This window comes from Sapajus apella, unplaced genomic scaffold (genome assembly GCF_009761245.1).
Source record: "Sapajus apella isolate SASKATOON/1434 unplaced genomic scaffold, GSC_monkey_1.0 scaffold9, whole genome shotgun sequence".
Classification (NCBI taxonomy): Eukaryota; Metazoa; Chordata; class Mammalia; order Primates; family Cebidae; genus Sapajus; species Sapajus apella.
In genome coordinates this window covers 8,946,761-8,950,973 of record NW_022436949.1, presented here as the reverse complement: position 1 = coordinate 8,950,973, position 4,213 = coordinate 8,946,761, and the positions used below count along the sequence as shown (strand labels likewise).

At 35.1% G+C, this 4,213-nt stretch overlaps 1 non-coding gene across 1 annotated transcript; it reads right to left on the bottom strand.

Annotated features, from left to right (window-relative positions):
- Positions 1–3,759: 3,759 nt before the first annotated feature.
- Positions 3,760–3,861, bottom strand: LOC116551417. Its single transcript, XR_004268915.1, has one exon. It is a non-coding gene; the product is annotated as a U6 spliceosomal RNA (small nuclear RNA).
- Positions 3,862–4,213: the final 352 nt, after the last annotated feature.

Below are 4,213 nucleotides of genomic sequence, written 5' to 3'. Positions count from 1 at the left end.
TTCAAAGCTAGAAACGAAAGGAAATAACATTATTAAATAATAGGTAGGCAGAACCCAGAACAATAAATAAATACAATAAATAATAAGTCCTTGTCTTAGAAATTTTAAGCTTTACATTAGCAACAATGGAAAAGCACTGATTGGACTTAAGCCTTCCTGGGACGTTATTATTTACACTTTCAAAATACCACACCAGCTTCAGTAAAAACAGTGAATTGGATGAAGAAATTTATACCTGCAGACACATTAGTTAGGGGGATGTATCTATGAAATGAGTAATATTAACTTAAGCTAAGCTAATGTCAGTGAAGACACAACAGAGCGAACAGATATGAATATTTAGGAGGTGACATAAGTTGAAATTTTAGTGGATTGGATAAGTGAGTGAAGTAATAGATAATTTCTTCCAAAATTTGTTGAATGGTAGCATTATGCACTGATTAAATAATGTAGGAAAGTGACTAATTTGCAGGAAGGAGAGTGATGATCCATTTGTTTGGCATACTGCACGTAAGGTACCTTTGAACTACCCATGAGGTGTTGAGTAGGCTGTTACTTCGATTTTTTTGTTCTTATGATCATAAGAAAGACACACTAGCTGCAGAAGTTCCAGCAAAATAAGTAGTCTCAATTCTCTGGAAATCTTTTATTTCCTGAGAATTGTATAAACCTGCCCAAGAATTTTAATACTTTGGAAATAAAATAATTTTCAGAATATTATGTTGTAAACAACATTCAGAGAAAGAAGTAAAGAGTTAAATTAGCCTTTATTATACATGGCTGTAAGTTTATCTAAATAATAGACTTTTGATTACTATAGGAGAGAAGAACAGCCTAGATACTGGGTGAGAGCGATTATGTTTTTAAAGGGATATTTTATTTAAAATATGAAGAAGCTGATAAACTGCTTTACAGCAAAATTGTGCTTTAAATATTCAGAACTGGAAGACAGAAACAGTATCATTCTTGCTTGGAAAATGACTCTATAAATGTTGATTAATGTTTGCCCATCCACTCTCCATTTTCAAGGTTGAATGCAGTATGCCAGTCTGCTATACAAAAGTACAGGAAAAAATTATATGTGTTAGAAAGCTTTTTACATCACTTATTTCCAGTTACTTTTTTCTAAGGACACAGTATGAGATTCTTCCATTAAACTGTAATAATGTTTTGGCTGTCTTATTTGATTTGGAAGATAATGACTTTTCATCAAATTTTTGCTTATAAATCTTTTCTAGAATATATAATATTTAGGAAATAGCACTAACTGACATTTGAGTTGTGTTTTCTAACTTATTTGATTCTTGGTTCCCACAGCAGTGCTACTACCTACACTGAAACTCAGGAAGTTGAACCCAAGACGGCAAAATATTTGCCCAAGGTTTGAATGCCCACTTTGTGAACTCAGATTTTATGTGTTATTTAATGTCACAAATGACAAAACATAGATAATTTCAATTATGCCAGGCATGGTGGCTTAACCCTGTAATCCCAGCACTTTGGGAGGCTGGGGCAGGTGGATCATGAGGTCAGGAGATTGAGACCATCCTGGCTAACATGGTGAAACCCATCTCTACTAAAAACACAAAAAAAATAGCCATGCGTGTGGCACATGCCTGTAGTCTCAGCTACTCAGGAGGCTGAGGCAGGAGAATCACTTGAACCCAGAGGCAGAAGTTGCAGTGAGCTGAGATTGCACCACTGCCCTCCAGCCTAGGCAATAGGGTGACACTTCATCTCAAAAAATATATAAGTATAGTAAATAAATAAATAAATGCAAAATATTTCCCCAAGGTTCGAATGCCTACTTGGTGAATTCAGACTTGGTATGTTAACTAATATGTCACAACTGACAAGACGTATATAATTCCAATTAATTGTGTTGCTTTTACTAATTTCAAAGTCAGAAGATAAGTTTATCTACAATTTATATCCAATATCTTGGGGTGTTAGTAGCAAATGTCTTGGAAATCATATTGTAAGAGTGTTTAAGATAAGTTACTTTTTTTTTTTTAATCCTGAGGTAAGTGGAAAGAATTGTATACTTGTAAGAAAGTAAAAATAAAATTGGTATTTGCTTGTGTAGAGGGTATAGCTAAGTTAAATATGCATGACAATTATCTTTCTTTCTTTTTCTTTTTTTTAGGATGATTTATAATCCTTTGGGTATATACTCAGTAATGGGATTGCTGGGTCAAATGGTATTTCTATTTCTAGATCCTTGAGAAATTGCCACACTCTCTTCCACAATGGCTGAACTAATTTACACTCCCTCAAAGCATAAAAGCATTCCAATTTCTCCACATCATCTCCAGCAACTGTTGTCTCCAGGCTTTTTCTTTTTGTAGTTTTTCCTTTTTTTAAAAATTTTACTTTAAGTTCTAGGGTACATGTGCAGATCTTATAAGATTGTTACATAGTTATACACATGCCATAGTGGTTTGCTGCATCCATCCCCCCTTCACCTACATTAGATATTTCTCCTAATATTATCCTTCCCCAATCTCCCCAACCTCTGGTATCCCTCCCCTACCACCCCACCCCCCAACAGATGTCAGTGTGTGATGTTCCCCTCCTTGTGTCCATGTGTTCTCACTGTTGAACTCCCACTTATGAGTGAGAACATGCAGTGTTTGGTTTTCTGTTCTTGTGTCAGTTTGTTGAGAATGATGGTTTCCAGCTTCATCCATGTCCCTGCAAATAACATGAACTCATTCTTTTTTATGGCTGCATAGTATTCCATGGTGTATATGTGCCACATTTTCTTTATCCAGTCTATCGTTGATGGGCATTTGGGTTGGTTCCAAGTCTTTGCTATTGTGAACAGTGCCACGATGAACATATGTGTGCATGTGTCTTTATAAAAGAACAATTTATAATCCTTTGGGTGTATTCCCAGTAATGAGATTACTGGGTCAAATGGTATTTCTATTTCTAGATCCTTGGGGAATCACCACGCTGTCTTCCACAATGCCCCAGCAACAGTGTAAAAGCTTTCTTACTTCTTCACATCCTCTCCGGCATCTGTTATCTCCAGATTTTTTAATGATTGCCATTCTAAGTGGCATGAGATGGTATCTCAATGTGGTTTTGATTTGCATTTCTCTAGTAACCAGTGATGATGAGCGTTTTTTCATATGTTTGTTGGCTGCATAAATGTCTTCTTTTGAAAAGTGCCTGTTCATATCCTTTGCTCACTTTTTGATGAAGTTGTTTATTTTTTTCTTGTATATTTGTTTTAGCTCTTTGTAGATTCTGGGTATTAGCCCTTTGTCAGATGGGTAGGTTGCAAAAATTTTTTTCCCATTCTGTTGGTTGCTGGTTCACTCTAATGATAGTTTCTTTTGCTGTGCAGAAGCTTTTAAGTTTAATTAGATCCCATTTGTCTATTTTGGCTTTTGTTGCCATTGCTTTTGGTGTTTTAGTCATGAAGTCCTTGCCTATGCCTAAGTCCTGGATGGTATTGCCTAGGTTTTCTCCTAGGGTTTTTATGGTGTTGGGTCTAATGTTTAAAATTTTAATCCATCTGGAGTTAATTTTTGTATAAAGTGTAAGAAAGGGGTCCACTTTCAGCTTTCTGCACATGGTTAGTCAGTTTTCCTACTACCATTTATTAAACAGGGAATCCTTTTCCCATTGCTTGTTTTTGTCAGGTTTGTCAAAGATCAGATGGTTTTAGATGTGTGGCATTACTTCCAAGGCCTCTGTTCTGTTCCATTGGTCTATATCTCTGTTTTGGGACCAGTACCATGATGTTTTAAAACTATGGAACATTTCACGAATTTGTGTGTCATCCTTGAGCAGGGGCCATGCTAATCTTTCTGTATCATTCCCATTTTAACATATGTGCTGCGAAAGCAAGCTTGAAAATTATCTTTCAAGCAGAAGTAATGTGAATAAAAAGATTGATAGAAATAATGTAAGGAAAATGAAGGACTCAATGAATAACTATAACCCTAGAATAAATATCTAAGAAAATACACATTGATGAGGAAAACCCTTCCAGAATACTAGAATAAAATCTCTTAAATCTCAGCTTTAATAAAAGCAACAATAGACTATTCCACAATTATATAACAATAACACTGAAAAGAAAGTCAAAAACTTTTTCATAATTTTGGAAATCAAAGGATCCAGCAATATGAAGAATATTTACATAAGATAAATGGCTAAATCTAAGTAACAAGAGTGGGCTTTATAGCATTTTGATTTG